Raw genomic sequence first — 21,608 nt, forward strand, 5'->3', positions numbered from 1 at the left:
ATTAAAAAATACTTAAAGTTGAACTTCTGTGTAGCCATTTTGATGTCAAAGATGGAAGAAGTTACAGTATATTTTTGTTGTATTATGCTTTACTATTTTAAAAAAGGTAAAAATGCAGGTGAAATGCAAATATATACATATTTGTGCAGTGTATGGAGAAGTTGCTGTGAGTGAGCAGATGAGTGAAAAGTGGTTTGCAACGTTTTGTGTTACTCTTGACATTTTGGACAAATAATTCTTTGCTGTAGGGTTGTCTTGTGTATTGGAAGATGTTTGGCAGCACCCCTGGCCTCTACCCAGTAGAAGCCAATATCAGGAGGTAGCTGACATACTCTCATGCAAATCACTAGTTATTGGTGAAAATGAAAGATGTGCCTTTTATTGTATGGAAAGAAGCGAAACAAACTTTTTTTCCCAACACAATATACTTTATGTTGTTTAGTATCCTTATAATCATTACTCTAAAGTCTATATCACAAAAATTGCTTGCCTCCATTTCATTTAGTTCTTCTAGAGAAAGCTCTAGTTCTTTCATTTGGGGCCTAGTTCTTTGTCTTCCCATTTTAGCTGCTGCTTTGTATTTAATGCATTACACAGATCTGCAAAGACTTTGGTGCCACCCTATGTTGCACACTGCCTGTGACTGGACCTGGGCAATCTGTTTGGAGTGATCAGTGATCCACAGCTGGTGCTTAAGCTGCACAGGGTGGGGCAGGAAGGATTCCTGTGGGTGGGGCCATTGCTTCCCCTCAGGCTTATGCTGCTTGGTGGGGAGTGTTCTAACCAAGAAAGATGGCTTCAGCAGTATGGGGAAGGATTCAGCACAGGGATCCTGGTGGCTGATCCTTCAGCTCTCTCCACAGAGCCACCAACACCAGACTGCCCTTGAGAATCTCTAATCTACTCTGCCCTGCCTCCTCTGGAGCCCAGGGTAAAGTGGCTGCTAGTGATATTTTTGCATTACCTCTTTAAGAGGCTCTGTCCATCTTTAGCCATCTCTATGTGGCAGATAGAAACCCTCTGTTTTTTACAGCCAGGTGTTACTGGGGTTCCTTTCCCAGTTCTGGTGCTCAAGGCTGGGGAGCCCTGCTTGGGATTTAGTCCCCTCAACTTCTCAGCGCGAACACCCTGGCCACTGAAACATCCCTCCAGAACTTCTGCTGCTGCCCTGGGAGTTCAGCCATCCCTCTCATGTCCCTGCACTAGATACCAATCTCAATGTGGTGATGTGGTTTCTTCCATTAGTCCTTGGTCAGTAGGCTTCTCTACAGCTATTGTTCAGTTGCTTATACAGGATAATTTTTCTTTGAATTAGTTGTAACTCCAGATTAGTCCTGGGAAGAGGTTAGTATAACTTCTACTTACTCCTCTGCCATCTTGGGTCTGCCCCATTTTCTTCTCGATTGTTTTATGTTTTAGTTGTAAGTCTAGTTGTTCCTGAGATCAGGCGACTGTATCTTCTCCCTTTCCACTGCCATCTTGGATCCTTCACTTTTGTCTCTTGGCATTTGTAGGGGACTGGTTTGTTTCATTTTGGCAAATGTGACTCAGCTCTGTATGGAAAACCTACAGAAGCCAAGTGGTGGGCAGGAGCCAGACTTTCAAACCAAGTTTTCCCATGGGAATCACACCTAGAAAATGCATACAGACTGTTATGGCTTGCTTTTGCTAAAACTCCATCACCCTGGTCTAAAATTACAAATGTGTACCCTCTATCTTCAAGGTAATTTCCAAAGCCTCTGTGAATTCACCCAAGGACAGAGCTAATGAGCTCACCGCCATTCCCCTCTGCCTGTTATTTTCATTTCCCCGAATGTACCTAACATGTAGACAATAACATTTTATGTAATAGACAATAAACCTTTCTCTGATGTAAGCCTCGAGAAAAACAATAAAAGCCTGTCTAGGCAAGGGTTGGGGTGCTCTCCTTTTGAGAGAGTGTATGAGGCATTCATAGACACTTTCCCCTCGAGAGAGTAGCCATCCTGTTTCCTTTTTCTTGGTGTCTCCTGTGCATTTATTTTCTTTTTCAGCCACAACAGGTGGACTCTGGCCAGCAGAGGCATTGTTTTGTAATTTTAGTTATATTAATTGTTTTATAATTTTTTAGTGGTTTTAAGCAACTTTTCAGCTGCTTATTAGTAATTTGTATATCTTCTCTTTAAAGTACATTTCAAAGCTTTCTCCCATTTAAAAAAGTAGGCTGCCTTCCTTTCATTTAGTTCTAAGAATTCTGTATATATTCTATATTTAGTCTTTTCTCATAAATATATATTTTTGATGCATGTAACATGTTCTCCTTTTTAGTGTCCTAGATGATTTGTTTGAAGAGTAAATGTTTTCAAACTTGAAATCTAATATGTCATTTTTATTTGTTAGTTTTTACAAGTCTCTGTTTTATCTAAAAACCTTTGCCTAATCTAAATGTATAAATACTTCTTCATATATTTAGCTGTAAAAATGTTATATTTTTGTCTTTTGTATGCATATCTGTGATAGATTTAGAGTTGATCTTTCTGTATGGCATGTGATAAGGATTATTGTTCATTATTTTCATATAATACAAAGTTTCTCAAGTAACAGATGTTTGGTACTTTTCCCCTGTTGAATTGCATTTTACATCAGTCCAAATAAATTTATATATATATCTCCAATATATATGTGGATCTATTTTTGGACTGTCTTTCTTGATCTGTAAGTCTATCATTTTACCCATACCATACTGTTATAATTACTTTGCTTTTATGGTAAGTCTTGAAGCCATGTAGTGCTAATCTGCCTAATCTTTTGTTTTTAAAAGATATTTCACTTCCTGACTTATTTTCATAGCCACAAATAATCAGCTTCTGTATTCATATAAAAATCCTTTTATAATTTTTATCCATATTGCATTGAATCTGTAGATCAGAGTTTGGAGAGTTAGAGAAAGTTAGCTTGTTAATGATATTGAGTTTTCCAATCCATAAAAATGGTGTGTGTCACTCCATTTATTTATGTCTTTTTTTCTTTTTCTCATCAATGATCTATAATTTTTAGTGAAAAAGTGTTACATAGCTTTTGATAACTTTATTCCTAAATATTTATGGTTTGGGCATATTATAAATCACTTTTCTGTTTAAACCTTCCTGTTGTTTGCTATCATATAAATATAAAATTGTATTAACTTTTTATCCTATAATCTTTCTAAATTAGTTATAGAATGTTTTGTAGATTTCTTAGAACTTTCTGTATGAACACTTACCTACAGTGAAGATAGTTATATTTCTTCCTGTTTTACCTTTATGATTTTTATTACTTGCAATTTCCTTATTTCAATATTCTGGAACATCCATTATAATGCTGACTAGAATAGGTGAAGTCTCCTGCCTTTCCCCCTAATGTATAGAGAGAGGTCATTCAATATTTTATAATTAAGAATAATGTGGAAGATGGAGGAATAGGTGGACGCACTGTACCTCCTCGCACAACCAAGATTAGAACAACAGTAATTTACAACAATAATTTACAGATAGAATAACACCCAGAACTGATACAGGATTTATCTGAATGGAAGTCGGACAGCCAAGAAGTTGAAGTAGACCCATTCATCTGGACTGGTAGGAGACGATGAGCCGGGCGGGCGCAGGGCTGGCGCGGGTCAGTAGCACGCGGAGGTCGGGGAAAGTTTGGCGCAAAATCGGAGCGACAGCCATCCAGGGCGCAAGAACACAGCGGTGATCCCTGAGTACGCAAGCTGCAGTGGGCAGACCCAGTGGGGCAGCGATTGTGGACCAGGGCTGAATTCGTGGCCCAGGATTCCAAAGAAGGGTCTGGGCCCAGGAGAACGGAACTGCCGCCATTGTTCCCTCCTGTCCCCACTCCCACCCCTGCCCCCATATATAACGTCACAATCTAGCGACTGGGGTGCCCAGCCCCGGTGAACACCTAAGGCTCCACCCCCCACCATAACAAGAGCGACCAGACCAGGAAGGAGAGACAGGGAAAGACATGTTTCCAACAGAGCAGATCAGTCCCCCAGGACTCATCCTTTTGAGCGACCAAGAAATAGCCAATCTATCAGATGCACAGTTCAAAACACTGGTGATCAGAAAGCTCACGGAATTGGTTGATTTTGGGTGCAATTTAGATGAAAAAATGCAGGTTACCATAAAAGAGATGCAGGAAGATACGCGGAGGAGAGCCAATAGTGAAAGGAAGGAATCTGAGTCTCAAAACAATACAGTGGACCAGAAGGAAGATAGAATCAACCAAGCAGGAAAGCATGATGAAATAAGAATTCAAAAAATCGAGGGAAAGCTTAAGAGCATCCAGGACACCTTTAAACATTCCAATATCCGAATTATAGGGGTACCAGAATCGGAAGGGGAAAAGCAACAAATTGAGCATGTATTTGAACAAATAATAAAAGAGAACTTCCCCAATCTGGCAAAGGGAACAGTCTTCCAAGAAATCCAAGAAGCTCAGAGAGCCCCAAAGAAGTTGGACTCAAGAAGAAACACACCAAGGCACATCATAATTACATTAGCCAAGGTAAAAATGAAGGAGAGAATCCTAGAAGCAGCAAGAGATAAGGGGACAGTAACCTACAAAGGAGTTCCCATCAGACTATCAGCTGATTTCTCCAAAGAGACCTTACAGGCAAGAAGGGGCTGGAAAGAAATATTCCAAGTCATGAAAGACAAGGACCTACATCCAAGATTGCTCTATCCAGCAAAGCTCTCATTTAGAATGGAAGGGCAGATAAAGTGCTTTTCAGATAAGGTCAAGTTAAAGGAGTTCATCATCACCAAGCCCTTATTTTATGAAATGCTAAAGGGACTTATCTAAGAAAAGAAGATAAAGAAAAGACATGTATAGTAAAAGGACAGCAAACTCACAAATATTAACAACCACACCTAAAGCAGAACCAAAAGAAACTAAGTTAACAATAAGAACAGGAACAGAACCACAAAAATGGAGGGCACATGGAGGGTTAGCAGCAGGGGGGTGGGAGGAGGAGAGAGGGGAAAAGGTATAGAGAATAAGTAGCATAGAATGTAGGTTGAAAATAGATAGGGGGAGGGCAAGAATAGTACGGGAAATGTAGAAGCTAAAGAACTGATAAGTATGACACATGGACATGAACTAAAGGGGGAAAACGTGGGTGGGAGGGGGGTACAGGGTGGAGGAGAGAGAAGGGGGAAATGGGACAACTGTAATAGCATAATCAATACAATATATTTTAAAAAAAAGAATAATGTGAGCAAAGTGTGTTTCATAGATGCTCATTATCAGTTTTTGTTGGTGGTGCTGTTTTCCTCACTCCACTTTTCATCCTTCTTTTGGGTGAGTTGAAAATTTTAACTTCCATTTCAATTTTTCCATTGGCATTTCAGGCATACATCTTGGAAATTACTACTAAGAAATTACATTCTTAGTAGTTGCTTTCAGGATAATACATGTTCCTAAATTTTCACAGTTTGAGTTAATGATATAGTACCTTCCATAAAATATAGAGATCCTGAGACCTTATATGTTTATTTTCCTCCTTCCACCTTTATGTTATAGTTGCCATGTGTTTATATCTCTCTATAAAAAGACTCCAGGATACTATTACAATTTTTATTTGGTTTTATGTATTTTAAAGGAATTAAGAGAAATATATTTTTATATTAAACCCAGTATTTATCATTTTATTTACATTTTATTTTATTTACATTTCATTTCATTTCATTTTATTTAGAGGGAAGGAAGGGGAGGGTAACAGAGGGGGAAAGAGAGAGAGACATCAATGTGAAAGAGAAACATCGATTGTTTGCCTCTCATATACACCCTGACTGGGGACTAAATCCTCAACCTAAGCATGTGCCCTGACCAGGAATTGAACCTGCAACCTTTTGGTTTGTGGGATGATGCCCAACCAACTCAGCCACACTGCCTAGGGCCAGGTTTTTACCATTTTAGATTTTCTTCAATCATTCCTAGAACTCAAGGTTCCCATTTTCCTCACTGACGTCTTGCTTTCTGGTTATATGATCTAAGTTATTGCTGCAGCCAGACTGGCAATCTCAGCACAATCACTCTTATTAGAATCTCTTCTTGGCCCCATCATCCTACATATTTTTTTCTGAGTCAGTTGGCTTTTTCTGAAATGTGCTTTTCAACTTCTGTCACACCCAATATGCTTGAAAACTTCCTCATAGTGGCTTATGTGGGTGGTTTTCTCAATGCTCCCTCCTTTAATATTTGCTTCTATTTTTAATTCTTCTGTGGGCTAAATCAAATCAACAATTTTTTTCTGTGATTTTGCCCCTCTAGTGGAAGTCTCCTGTTCTGATAGCAGTATCCCTGCAGTTGTCCCCTCATTTGTTGATGGCTCCATCATTGTGGTCACAGTGTTTGCCATATTTGTCTCCTACATCTACATCCTCATCACCATCCTGAAGGTGAACTCCAATGAGGGCACCACAAGGCCTTCTCCACCTGCTCATCTCACATCACAGTGGTCACCCTGTTCTCCGGGACCATCACATTCACATATGTGATGCCCAAGACCACCTTCTCAACTGACCAGAACAAGCTGGTGTCTATGTTCTACATGGTGGTGATCCCTATGCTGAACCCCATCATCTACAGCCTCTGAAATAATGAGATTGAGGGGAGGGGGGTGGTCTAAAGAGAGAGTTTGGAAGAAAAATATTTCCTTGCTGAAACATAATATTTTATAGGATTTGACATAATAATATAACAACAAAAGGAAATTGAGTTGTCTGTGGTCTAAATATATTTGTCCATTTATCATTAGTTTACATGGAGCACTTCAGTTGATATGGAGTTGATTTTCTGATATCGTGCTGTAAATTTGAGGCCCATAGTGAGTTACTTTTAATAACATTAAATGTATTATTAGAAACACATACTATCTCATATGAAAAATTCCTAATTTGTTGTGGTCCTTTAAACATTTTATTCATTCATTCATTTATATATATAATTATATGTATAAATTATATATATATTTATTATATATGTATAATTCTTTAAGGTTATTCTCTGCCATACATTAAAGGTTACTGTATTTCAAAACATTTAAGACTACATCCATTTTCAACAACATCTTATCCTAAAGTGAGAGTGATAATTACAGTTTGAACTAAGAGCATTCTAAGAGGAAATGACAAAGTGGAACAAATAGAAAACTGGTAGATAGGTTTTTCTTTAAGTAAAGTTTACTTCTGAGGATTGATAGGCTTTGTAGACCCCTAAAATTCTGGCCCATACTCCTGATTAACCTGTTTGTGAATTCTGTCAAGTTGAATCATGTGACTTCTATGTGGAGACGAGAGTTTCCTGAACTCCTTAGGGACTGAGTGGAACAAACTTTTGGAGTGACTTATTCATGGGAATGGCCACATATTGCTCAGCAAACTGGAAGGAATTGGATGGTCTCTACATTGAATTTGTTACTGCCTGATTGAGAGGCTTCATCAACTTCTATAGGCTACAGCAACCACATTTATTTGCCTTTCCTGTCCCCGTTTTAGTGCTTCTGACACAAAATCTATATTTCTGGAGACAGAGTTATTGAGCATTAATCATTTCATCCATTCATTTGTTCCTTATATTCAAAAATTATATTACATGATTCTTACATTCTAGGGATTGTCCTAGGCTTTGGGGAATATAAGTGACAAGCACCCAAAGATATGTGCCCTGATGGAATCTATTTTATAGCATAAGAGAGATAATAAAACTAACAAATCATTGATTCAGACTATACAAAAGGGATAGTGCTATGAGGAAAGATAAAGGAGACATAGTAAGGAAAATTAATATGTCACAGCAGGGAGTGGGAACATAACATTGGAGCCAAGATGCAGGAGGTGAGGACACTTCCTGTCAACTATGGTTACCTGTGTACATTTGCAGAAGTCTAATCTTCTACTCACAAGCATATAATTTACCTTTGAGACAATGTCAGATTTGATATTTTTAATCAATACCATGTTGAGCACAACTAAAAAACTGACAAAATGCTAAATATCTTATCATCTGAGAGGATAATAAGGGATTGGGAAGCTAGACAAGTACACCTCATACTCTAAAATGTTTTTCCCATGAAAGATTTTGACAAGTCAGGCCAGCCAGGCCATGGATTTGGTGTTCTTTTGGAATGGGAAGGGCATAAGACAAAGTCTAGGCCATGTCCAGGTGAGAATTTTGATTGACAGACCTCATAAATATCCTTACAATAAGGAGAAACCTGATATAACCAAGTCTTGCACAGATTTACAGCCCTGGAGATGTAGCGAGTCTTCTCAAACCTTGAACTTGGATATATGATGGTTAAGGACAGGTGATGCCTCAAGGTGAACTGAATAAGCAAACAACTCAAGCCTAAATTATTTCTACCAACAATTATTCTAATAAAATGAGTGGAATCCAGTGAAAAACAATGACTAAATAGTATGCAAAATGCACATATAGAACTTCACAACTGAAATATTCACCATGCCAGCAGTTATACTGAGCATTTCTCTTTCGTGAGACTAAATAACCCTTATGGGCTTTCACATTGGATCCTGAGAGAAAGCACAGGCAGAGGAGCCATCCTAGTTTAGAAGTCTCATGATTTTAATTGGGAACAACACATCTAATAATACTGTCAGGTACAATTCCAGGGTCCCTACAAGCATTGTTTCCAGTTATAAGAATAAATGCAGTCAGAAAGCTTTAGAAAAAAAAACCCAGAATATATTTTCTATATGGTCCTTTCAGTATGGATGCACTTTACAACTAAAGAATCCCTTCTGTTATATTCATTTTTGGCATTCCATTTTTGTCAAGATTTAGGATAAACAGAAAGTTCACAAAGTCAAATGTGTCCTTAGAAAAATCAAAGCATTTTGTTAAACCTTTACCATCAATGGGATCATACTTGCCATCTAGGATTTTAAATGCCATGCAGTCTCTACATGGATCCTGAACAAGTGTACTGTTTAGGCTTCTGTACTGGATCATAAGCAGAACAGAAGGGCCCTCTGTGGTGGTACTTGAGAAATGGGCCACTCACTTTAAGTGCACATACAGGGTTCTCAGAGAAATTACAGAACATTTCTGGATGTGATAAAAGAAGTCCTTGGCAATCTTTTAGTTTTTGTTTGGCAAAGTTGTGAAGTCCTTTGCCAAAACTACATACCTCTATACTATTGACCCTATGCTGATTTTGTGAGTTTAACAAAAACATATTTTCTTGGTTGGTCTTGATGGTTTTTTTATAACAGTTATTTGGCAATTTCACATAATATTACTGACACATGTTAACCCCTAGTTATTGGTTAATGTTAACCCTTAGTTAAGAAAAAAATAGTTGGGAAAATATATAAAACTTAGCTCTTAGCTAAACCAAATGGAAAGAGGTCATAATTTAATTTTTCATAATGTATTTTAACACTTTCTGAGAGTTCCAGCCAAGATGGAGGCATAGGTAGAAACCTTTTGCTTCCTCGCACAACCAAAAGGAGGATAACAATCAATCTAAAACCAATAAACAACCAGAAGTGCCAGAAAATCAAGCTGCATGGAACTCTGATAACCAAGGAATTAAAACAAAACAAAACAAAACAAAACAAAAAAACCAGAACAACGAGATCGGTAAGGTAGTGGACTGTGAGGTCAGCTCAGAAAAATGGAGGTGAGGCAGCAGACAGGACAAGCGGGGCTGGGTGAAGGGGAAACTGAGACTCAGAGTTGACTGCAGACTATAGCAGTTGCCACAGTGGGAGAAACTCCCAGTCTTGCACAAGAGAATTCAATGAAAAGTGTGCTAAAGACCAGCAGGTGAGCTGCACTGTTCCCTTTCTGGCCCCTACCCCACAAGCAGCACTGCAGTGCAGCAAGGAGGGTTGCCCTGCCTGGGTGAATAAGGCCCTGCCACCTTACAACATATCAGGTGCACTGAGACAAAGAAATATGACCAAAATGAAAGAACAGAGCAAAACCCCAGAAAGAGAACTAAGCGATGAGAGGATCACCAACCTATCTAATGGAGAATTTAAAGCCCTGGTAATCAAAATGCTCACGGAACTGATTGAGCTTAGTCGAAAAATGAAAAAGGAAATAAAAGATACCCAAAGTGAAATAAAGCAAAATATTCAGGGAACCAACAGGGCCAGGAAGGAAACCAGGACTCCAATCAATGATTCTGAACAAAAGGAAAAAAATAAACATCCAACCAGAACAGAATGAATAAACAAGAATTCACAAAAGTGAAGATAGGCTCACAAACCTCTGGGACAACCTGAAATGTTCCAGTATCCAAATTATGGGGATGCCAGAAGGAGAAGAACAGTAGCAAAAAATTGAAAACTTATTTGAACAAATAATGAAGGAAAAAGTCCCCAATGTGGCAAAGGAAATAGACTTCCAGGAAGTCCAGGAAGCCCAGAGAATTGTAGAGAAGTTGGACCCAAAGAGGAACAAACCAAGGCACATCATCATTAAGTTACTCAAGATTAAAGATAAAGAGAGAATCCTAAAAGAAGCAAGAGAAAAGGAGAGAGTTACCTACAAAGGAGTTCCTATAAGGCTATAGCTGATTTCTCAAAAGAAATCTTGTAGGCAAGAAGGGGCTGGAAAGAAGTATTTGAAGTCATAAAAAGCAAGGCCCTGCATCCAAGATTGCTCTATCCAGCAAAGCTTTCATTTAGAATGGAAGGGCAGATAAAGTGCTTCTCAGATAAGATCAAGTTAAAGGATTTCATCATCACCAAGCCCTTATTATATGAAATGTTAAAGGGATTTATCTAAGAAAAAGAAGATAAAAATAGGTACAGTAAAATGACAGCAAACTCACAATTATTAACAACTATACCTAAAACAAACAAACAAAAAGCAAACGAAGCAAACAACTAGAACAGGAACAGAACCATAGAAATGGAGATCACATGGAGGGTTATCAACAGGGGAGTCAGAGGGAGAGAGGGGGGAAAAGGTACAGAGAATAAGTAGCACAGATGGTAGGTAGAAAATAGACAGGGAGAGGATAAGAATAGTATGGGAAATGTAGAAGCCAAGAACTTATAAGTATGACACATGGACATGAACTAAAGGTGGGGAATGTGGGCGGGTGGGAGGGGGTTTGCAGGGTGGGGGGAGTGAAGGGGGAAAATGGGACAACAGTAATAGCATAATCAATAAGATATATTTAAAATAAATTAAATAAATACAAAAGTAAAAAAAATCACATTAGTTAAAACTTAAAAAAATATGAATAGTAAAATGAGAACAAACTCACAACTATCAACAAATGAACCTAAAAGAAAACAAAAACAAAAACTAAGCAAACAACTAGAACAGAAATAGAATTAGAGAAATAGACATCAAACGGAAGGATATCAGTGGGGAGGGGGAAGGGAGGAATGGGGGGTAAATGGTACAGGGAAGAAGCATAATTGGTAGGCATAAAATAGACAGGGAGAGATAAAAAATGGATAAGGAAACAGAGGACTTGAAGAACTTTTATGTATAATCCATGGACATGAACTAAGCGGGGGAATGCTGGAGGGTTGGGGGGCGGAGGGGGGAGAGAGAGGAGAAAATTGGGAAAACTATAATAGCATAATCAATAAAAAAATACTTTAAACAATCCACTTTTTCTTCCACTGTGGCTGCCACTGAGGCACAGCAGCCATGGCTCTCTGCTACCCAATGGCTGTGGGCTTCAACAAGGGCCACAAAGTGACAAAAAATGTGAGCAAGCTGAGGCACAGACACTGGCATGAGTGCCTCACCAAGCACACCAACTTCATGTGGGACATGGTCTGAGAGGTGTGTGGCTTTGCCACCTATAAGCAGCATGCCACAGAACAGCTCAAAGTCTCTAAGGACAAGAGGGCCCTGAAGTTCCTCAAAAAAAGGGTGGGGACACACATCTGTGCCAAGAGCAAAGAGAGAGGAGCTGAGCAATGTCCTTGCAGCCAAAGGAAGGCAGCAGCCAAGAAGGACTGAGCCCCATGCCCTCTGTATAATAAAACCTATTCAGAAAAAAACTGCAAAACATTGTTAAGTAAGATGACATACAAAACCTGTCTCACAATACAGACATCATTGAACATAGAACATATATGAACACAGCAACATAGTGCAAAAATGCATTGTTTTTCAATACAGCATTGGGGAATAAACCTAGCTCAACTTATTTTAATAGTTTTCAATTATATAAAATGTCTTCTCTATATACAATGTAACAAACCTGAAAGCCAATAACAAAAAGTTAACAAGAAAATAACCCACATATTTGGAAATGAATCAAGTAATCCATTAAATAACCCATATGTCAATGAAAAAAAAACAAATGGAAATTAAAAATAACAATGATAAATATAAAAACTTGTGATAAAGATATATCAATTCTTGGAAGGAAAATTATACTAGAAATACTAGAAAATAAACCCCCCTAAAATTAACAACATTTACATTAATTTTAACAGGTAGAAAAGAATAGCAACATAAAATTCAGGGTTGAAGAAGAAAAACAATTATAAAATTAATAGCTGAAATTAATCCAATAGAAATCTAACATACAATGAAGGGGATTAATAATGCCAAATATTTTTTCTTTGGTGAATTCACCTGGATTTATCATGAAAAATGTTTTAAAAAGAAAGCCCAAATAATCAGTATAAGAAAGGTAAAGGTGGACATAACACAGATTTGTAGATATTGATACAACTATAAGAATAATTATAAATCCTAAAGCAATTAGGGAAGAAAAAGAAATAAAAGTCATCCAAGTTGGAAAGGAAGAAGTAGAACTGTCTTTATTTGTAGATGACATGATATTATGTAAACAAAACCCTGATGACTCCACAAAAAATCTATTAATATTAATGACCAAGTTCAGTAAAGTTGCAGGATATAAAATCAATGTACAAAAATCAGTTGCAGTTGTATACTGTAGTAGTTAACTAGCAGAAAAAGATATTTAAAAAAATAATCCATTTACAATCATATCAAAAAGAATAAAATAACTGGGAATAAATTTAACAAGGAGATTATAGCTCTCTACCCTGAAAACTATGACACTGATGAAAAAATTGAAGAAGACATAAATAAACAGAAAGATATTCCAACACACATGGATTGGAAGAATATTGTTAAAATGTCCTACAAATTTAATGTAATCGCTACCAAAATTCCAATGGTATTTTTCACAGAAATAGAACTATCCTAAAACTGTATGGAACCATGGAAGATCCCAAATAACCAAAGCAATCTGAAGAAGAGCAAAGTTGAAGGTATTACATTGCCTGATTTTAAACTATATTACAAAGCTATAGTAAACAGTATGGTGTTGACATAAAAACAGACACATAGATAAATGGAACAGAATAGAGAGCCAAAAATAAACCCATGCATATATTGTCAATTTACGACAAAGGTGGAAAGAATATACAATATGGAAAGTGATGCGTGGGTCCCCAGCCAGCAGTGACCACAGAACGCTGTGGATGGCTCGACGATAAACACGTGAGAAAAAACAACACATGCACAGAGACAGACTAGTTTCTGTGGGGAAGTAGGGACGAAATGGCCACCCCCCCTAGTGGGGAGCGCGCTGATTTACCGTCCATACCTGCTTTTATTGGGCTCATTCTGCATAATAATTCAGGTAAAGTACAGTACTCATTAGGCTGTAAGACTGAGGAAAAAACTAATTTCCTCCTAAGACCCTTCTCATTCAACTGAGAGCACTCTAGACAAAGAAGATTTCACAGTAATTTACATGTTCTTTCTTAGGCCTGATCACCCCGGGGAATCTGCACTTCTCAGTACAGAGCTGCACCACCCTGTCATTGTTTCAGGCTTAGGTAGAGCAAGGGAACTAAGGCAACTGGGAGACAAGGAGGTTTTTTTCCCCAGACACTGAGAACTCAGGCTATGTCAAAGCCGAGGAGCGAGGGTCCATCATCCCCCTTTTGCTGCAGCCCCCCCCCCAAGTCCTTCTTTTGGGGGGCCTCCCAAAGTGATCGTGCCTGTCTTAGGTCGTTCCCCCCATGGGGAATCTTACCCGTCTTTGGCTAACCGACCAAGCTTTTGGGGGTTCAGTCATGAATAAAGCAGCAGAAGCAGCATTCCTGCCAGAGAGATAAGCTTTTGTCTCCTTGCTGGCTTACGGTTCCAAGGGCGTTCTCTTAGCCTTAGCCTAGGCGGGGGTTTCAGCTTCTGATACCAGTCAGGGCGGTTCCCAACAGGAAAGGATAGTCTCTTCTATAAATGGTGTTGGGAAAATTGGACAGCCGCATATGAAAGAATGAAAATAGACCACTATTTTACATCATTCACAAAATTAACTCAAAATGAATTAAAGACTTGAAATGTGACACCTGAAACCACAAAACCCCTATAAGAAAACATGGGCAGTAAACTACTTGACATTGGTCTTGTTAATGATTTTTGAGAGATCTGATTTCAAAAGCAAAGGTGGCAAAAGAAAAAATAAACAAGTGGTACTATACCAAACTAAAAAGCTTCTGCACAGCAAAGGTGATTACCAACAAAATGAAAAGACAAATTACAGAATGGGAGAAAATATTTCCAAATGATATATTCAATAAAAATGTTACTCATATGAATCAATGACAGAAGCCAAACAATCCAATTTAAAAATGGGCAGGGTATCTAGACATTTCCACAAAGAAGACACACAGATGATTAGTATGCACATGAAAAGAGGCTCAACATCACTAATCATCATGAACATGTAAATCAAAACAACAAAGAGATATCACCTCATACCTGTTAGAATGGCCATTATTAAAAAGTCAGGAAATAACAAGTGTTGGTAAGGATGTGGACAAAAGGGACCCCTCATGCACTGCTGGTGGGATTATAAATTGGTTCAGCCACTATGGAAAACACTATGGAGATTTCTCAAAAAAATAAAAATAGAACTACCATGTAATTCAGCAGTTCCACTTCTGGGTTCTTATCTGAAGAAAACAGAAACACTACTTTGGAATGATATATGAATCCCTATGTTCACTGCAGCATTATTTACAATAGCCAAGATATGGAAGCAATCTAAGTGATATGGAAGCAATAAATCATCAATAGACTTATTATGGATAAGGAAAATGTAGTACATTTATACAATGGAACATTAGTCAGTCATAAAAAATGAAATTTTGCCATGATGCAACAACATGGATGAACCTTGAGGGTATTAAGTCAAATAAGTCAGAGAATGACAAATACTATAGGGTTTCACATATAGGTGGAACCTAAAAAGCAAAACAAATGAACAAACAAACACAAAACCCTAAAATTCATAGGTATATAGAATAGATTGGGGTCTCTAGATGTGATGAGGGCTGGAAGGGTCAACAAAATAGGTGAAGTGGGTCCAGAGGTACAGACTTCCAGTTAAAAATAAATAAGGCATGAGGATATAACATCTTACAAAGTCCTTGCAAAATTATACCAGCTTACACTGCAAGGGGCAGTGAAAATGAAGAGGTATTGGACTGTCAGCTTAGAATGGGCAGAAAATCACACAAGAAAACAATTCAGCTATAACATGGGCTAGTTTTCTTCCTAGAAAAGGAAGGATGATTTAGAGAACTGAATTTATAAGCTCAGAAGGCTGAAAGCCATGAGCCACAGAAGCTTTTCAGCAGGAAGCAGGACTAGATCCTAATAAAAAAAATGGCAACATGTATCTGGTTGGATTTTGTGATTTTCATGGGCTGGTGTTGCTAGATGATGAAAAGGAGTACTTACTGCAGGTTTTCTACCCTAGTATCAACAGTGCCTGATGGCTGTTTAGGGGTCACATTTATATGCTTTGTCTCTTTAGTTCCTAGTTCTTCAAATCAAGAGGGACTGCAACTGAGGAGTCTTGCCTAAGGAATTTCACCCATGCCTGATAAGGATCTCAAGATAATAGACTCAGTGCTGTTGCTGAAATGGCATAATGTTTTGGGGAAAGGTAGGAGAGTAAAAATGTATTTTGGTAGGCGGGAAATGCGTAAGTAATTGTGGTCAGAGGGATTATGGTAGATTGGAGATGATATCGAAGTCTTTACTATTCTCTCACTGAAAGATGTGATCTAATTTCCCTCCCTTTAAATCTGGATTGGCTTTAGTGATTGTGTGTGTGTGTGTGTGTGTGTGTGTGTGTGTGTGTGTGTGTGTTTGTGTGTGACAGCAGGTCTCCTGAGGCTCACATTTATCATTAAGTTCACTACCTTATATGGGCACAGTTCACTGTGCCTCAAAATAATTGCAATTGTAAGGTCAAAGATCACAAAGCACTGATCATCACATCATATATAATAAGAATAAAAGAGTTTGAAATGTGAGAATTACCAAAATGTCACACATAGACATGAAGGGAGCAAATGTTATGGGGAAAATGGTACCAACAGACTTGCTCAACACAGGGTTGGCACAGATATTTAATTTGTAAAAAATTGCAGTCTGCAAAATGCAATGAAATAATTTAAGCCTGTATATAAATAACTGTGGTCAGAGGGATTATAGTACATTAGAGATGGTTGCAAAGTCTTTGATATTTCTCTCTTCCACTGAAACATGTAATTTAATTTCCCTCCCCTTGCCTGGAATCTGATTGGGCTTTAGTGGTTTGTTTTACCAATAGAAGAGTGTGGAAATGATGTCCTGGGCCTCCTGAGGCCAGCTCACAGGAAACACCACAGCTTCCTTTTTAGTCTCTCAGGATACCTGCTATTGGAATCTAAGCAATCATGTAAGAAATTCAACTGCTCTGCTGATAAGACTCTGTGGAAAGACTAAGACTTCATGGTGAAGGAGAGGCTTTCAAACCATCCCTGCCAAGGTGCCAGGCTTCTGAGTGTAGCTGTCTTGGATTCTCTACATATGCTCAGATGTCACCTGACTATCACTAAGTGACCCCTATTATGCTGTGTAGAACAGAAGAAATGCTGAGCCAAGCCCAACCTGAATTTCTGACTACAAAAGAATGGAATACAAAAGAATCATTTTGTTTTAAGCCATTAAGTTTTGAGTGACTTATTGGCAGCAACAGATAACCTAAAAAGTACCTTTCCTTAGCTAATTAATGACATCCCATTCACATCCATCAAATAATCAAAGCCAAAAATTTCTGAGGTATCCTCAGATGCTTTTTAAATGTTTAAGCTCCCATATGAATCCATCAGCAAGTCCTTTCTGGTCTTTTACCTAAACTATACCTTGAATAGGTTAATTTTTGTCTACACTGCAACTGACTAGCCCAATGTACCATCACCTCAGATCTTGACTATTAACCTCACTGGACTCCAGCTCCCACTCATCCTTTTTATAATTAATTTTCCAACAACAACCAGAGTGATCTTTAAAAAAACTATTTATAGTAGATTAGACCTATTTAAATTACCACTTAATGACTTCCCATTCTTTTAAAAAGAAAATTCAAACACTTTTCCATGGTCTATGAAGTTCCCCTTGATCTCACTGTTTTTGAGAGCCTCTGTCCTCCTGATTTACCAAGGAGGTTTTCTTGAGATTTTCAGGATCTTTGCACTTGCTGATTTCCCCTCATTCTGCATATCAATGGGTACTTCTCACCTTTCAACTTTCTACTCAACTATCACCTCCTCCAGTGGCCTTCCTTGTCACTCTAGGGTAATACCACCCAGATCTCAGAGTTATCCTTTATAAAGTCATATCAACCCAATTGTCTCTTGAACACCCCTTATCATGTTCTATATTTATTTTGTGTATTTATTCTCTAGTGTCTCCTCCATTAAAATCTAAACTGCACGAGAACTCTACTCATCAGCATATCTTCAGGATTTACTCAGCTGCTAGAATATAATCAAGGCTCAATAAATATTTTTGAAATGAATGACTATCACATATCTACCTATAAAATGACTTCAAGGTCTGGATCAAATATTCCCTACAGACTTTGAGATCACAATGGAAGGCAAGTAAAAATGTTTGAGTCCCGCTTTCCCACCTTCTCCCTGAAATATCTAAACACACTAGGAAAATGTGTATGTATACATACACAGGGTCCAGCAGAAGTAATGCTTGTTTGAGCGTCATTGGTAGGGTATGTGCATGTCTCGCATGAGATGGGCAGCAATTTTAAGATTTTACTTAAGATGTCATATGGTGTGCTTAAATGTGATATTGTTATATTACAAAAGTACATGCTTATGATTTTGTAACAGAAAATGGCCATTATTTGTACCGGACCTTGTATATATGTGTATGTGATATGTGTGTATAAATCAGTATTTGTTAGTGGTCTCTCACTTGAATTATTTTCTAACTAGCAAAGCTTAAATGATACCTGGTGTAAAATAAAGAACACTCTGACAGCTCTAAGACATAAATCCACAGTATCCAAAGAGATGCTAGTCTTTGCATTCTTAACTTCAGGGTACACACAGCTAAAGCTCTGAGATGTCAGGGGAGTCAGGGTGCACCTAGAATTTTTACAGAACAATGGAAAATGTTGTTTATCAAAAATCCAGCACTACAGTAACACCTAAAAATAGGCTTAGAGCAAAAGATGATACTGTTACAGGGTACAGCCAAGAGGGGGGACCCCAAATGGGCATTTAAAATGGGGCCCAGAACTCAAGGTGTCTAGGAGATTTTAGGATGTCTTCACCCCCCACCCCCAGGGTATGGGTTGGGGGAAGGGACAAATGGAGCAGGGCTACTGAGAGCTGTTTTGCATAGCAACAGCCTTGCAGCTAAGCTCTGCTGTGGTCATTTAACATATCTATAGCCTTTGGCTGGTTGCTTAGACATGTTAAATAGCTGTGGCCATGCTCTGACCCAGGGGAATGGAAGTAACTTCCCCACCAAGACGTAACTGGGGGGCAGGTCCCCCGAGTTACAGTGCCTGCCTGAGAGCTTGGAGATGATTGGCTCCATGACATGGGGCCACACCTGCCCAGACTCATGATGTAAGTCCAGTACAGCTGGAAGGATATGAGTTCTGGCAGGTGAGGCCGAGTGTGGGAAGAGGCGGCAGCCATTGAGAAGGAGAACCATGTGCAGCCCTGAGAGGGGAGAACCATGAGCAGCCCTGAGAAGGAGAACCATGCAGCTGTGGAAGTGCAGAGAGGATCACGGCAGACATTGAGGGAGAACCACACAGCTTTAGCAGAGTGAAGACTCCCACGGCCCTGAGGGAGAGAACCATGCGGCCTTGACAGAGTGGAGACTCCCACAGCCCTGAGAGGGAGAACCATGTGGCTCTGGCAGAGCAGGGACTCCCGTGGCCCTGGGAGAGAGGACCATGTGCCTTTGCCAGAGTGGGGACCCCCGCAGCTTTATAAGGGGGAACCACCACCTGGCTTTAGCAGAGATCCCAGCGACTCAGCTGAGGGTGCCGGGAACCGAGGGAGGTCTCCCAGTAGAGATGGAGTACTAACTGGGAAGAACCAGAGGACTGCCTGAGCCATGGACTTCTATTTCCTTTCCTGAGATACGGTACTCTGGACTGGGCAAAGGGGGAAGGAAGGACTGTGTCTGTTTGTGGGTGTTTTAAGCGACTTTGGGATTTTGGTAAAGACATTAGGTCACTACTTTAAGTTTGTATAGTATTAAATAAACATTTCCTTTCCTTTTCACAAATCTCTGGCATTGAGAGACGTGTTTCCTCTGGCGGCGGACATAACGGACCTGGGGGCTTCTTTCAGTAATAGTATATCGTCCCAGGCCCCCCCTTTGTTTGTTCTGTAACAATATTGTCTCTTAGCTCAATTATACCAATTAATGAAAGGGCAAAGCCATATATTGCTGATGCCACTCCTGCTTTTAATATCAAATGGAAGTCTATGAACATGAATAGTCTCACCCTGGGAGGCATTTTCATATATGATGATGAACTGAATAATTATTGACTGAATGAGAATCTAGTGATGTGCCAGAGCCTTTGTACTTTTATTATCATTTGCTGTGAGGTGTTCTGTGTAGACTGTATTATAATAGAAATATTCCAGGAGGTATAAAGGGACTAAATGGTAATGGAAAAAATATAATGAAGATTAAACAACAAAAAAAAGAAATATACCTTTGGCCTCTGCTTCCAGTTACTCATACAAATCTCTTAAACCCTTGTAATTTCCTGAGTAATAGGGGTACCAGGAGCATCAAATTGATATCTGGATATTTAGAAAATATTGGTTTTCCAATGGCTTGAAAGAGGGGAAAAACACCACATTTAGTGTCAGTACAGAAAGTTTTCCTTTACACATTACTTAATCATTTCATGTTTTTTAATTTATCTGTGTTACCTTTTCAGTCCTTGGTATGCATCTTCTACCCCAAATCTACACTATTATAGATACTCTACCTTTTCACTTAACAGTTTATTTTAAATATTTTCTATTTTATTACATCTTTCCCTTATACCTCCCAATCCTCACTTCTCTTATCCCATTACACTGAGACATGGACATGCATGGTCTAAGTCTTGTTTTCAGATGCTCTCAACAGTCATCAACTGCTTTGAGCTGGGAATTCCTGAGTTCAGACCCTTTCTAGTCTCATGGTGATGATGTACATGAGGGTAGATCACTAACCAAGAAATACATTTATGTGCAATCTATGAGAACATTTTCAGTTTTTAATGGGTTATAGTTTCCTTGTAAATCCAGACAATGAAACTATGATTGATGTTAACAGCTTTATTTCAAGGCTTAGAATTTAAAATACCCTTTTAATTCTGACCATTAAAGAAAACTATATTGTGTCAAATGGGACTCTTTGTTTTTAACATGTGTTTAAATATAGATAAACTTCCAGTCAAATCATATGACTGTGGTGCCCATAAGTGATTTTCTAAAAGATGGGAAGCAATCCAGTTTTCCCATCCTACACTTTGTTTTGGAATCTTCACAACCTAGACCTTTCTGGGGCAAGAGTTTGTTCAAGGGACTCAGACTGAGGCTTGATCACACTATGCAAATCCTCTGGAACAGTAACAGCTGGAATCCTGAGACTGATGAGTGGCATCACAGTAGAGATTAAGGGCATGGAATCAGAGCACTTGAGTCCACCTCTCTCCAGACAAACTATTGGATCTCCCTGAGACTCAGGAATCTAATCTGTACATTGAGGAATACTTACAATACTGGGATCATGGGGTTGCTGGGAAAATTAAATGGAGAAGTACAGCAGTTTGGGACCCAAAGTTTGTGGATTCAAACACTGGATGCACAGCCTCCTAGCTGCATGATTTTGGGCAATCTGTTTAATGCCTCTGTGCCTCTAATCATTTATTTGTAAAATAAAAATACTAGTTCTACTTAAAGGCAGTTATCGTGAGCAATAAACCAGTTAATATATGTAATGTGCTTAGAATAGGGCTTGGCACATAGTAAGGACAAATTATTGTTTGCTAAATAAATTAAATAAGAAAAAGTGCTTGGCCCCTACAGGTATTAATAATAGTAATAATTATAGTAATAATAATTGGTTTACAAGTGTATAAAAATGTGAGTTAAAAGAGGTATGAATTTAATTTAAGTAATCAGTTATGCAGTATTTGGTAGCTCCTCAGTGTGAAACAGATAAACACAAACATTACAGGACATCTGAAATGGTAAGAATGGATC

The 21,608-nt window shown here is 38.6% G+C and overlaps 1 pseudogene; it reads left to right on the forward strand.

Moving 5' to 3' along the window:
- Nucleotides 1-269: 269 nt before the first annotated feature.
- LOC123821254 lies at nt 270-6,622 on the forward strand (annotated as a pseudogene).
- The last annotated feature ends 14,986 nt before the right edge of the window (nt 6,623-21,608 follow it).

The sequence above is a fragment of the Phyllostomus hastatus genome, unplaced genomic scaffold (assembly GCF_019186645.2).
Source record: "Phyllostomus hastatus isolate PE091 unplaced genomic scaffold, TTU_PhHast_1.1 phas_contig_399, whole genome shotgun sequence".
NCBI classification, from domain to species: domain Eukaryota; kingdom Metazoa; phylum Chordata; class Mammalia; order Chiroptera; family Phyllostomidae; genus Phyllostomus; species Phyllostomus hastatus.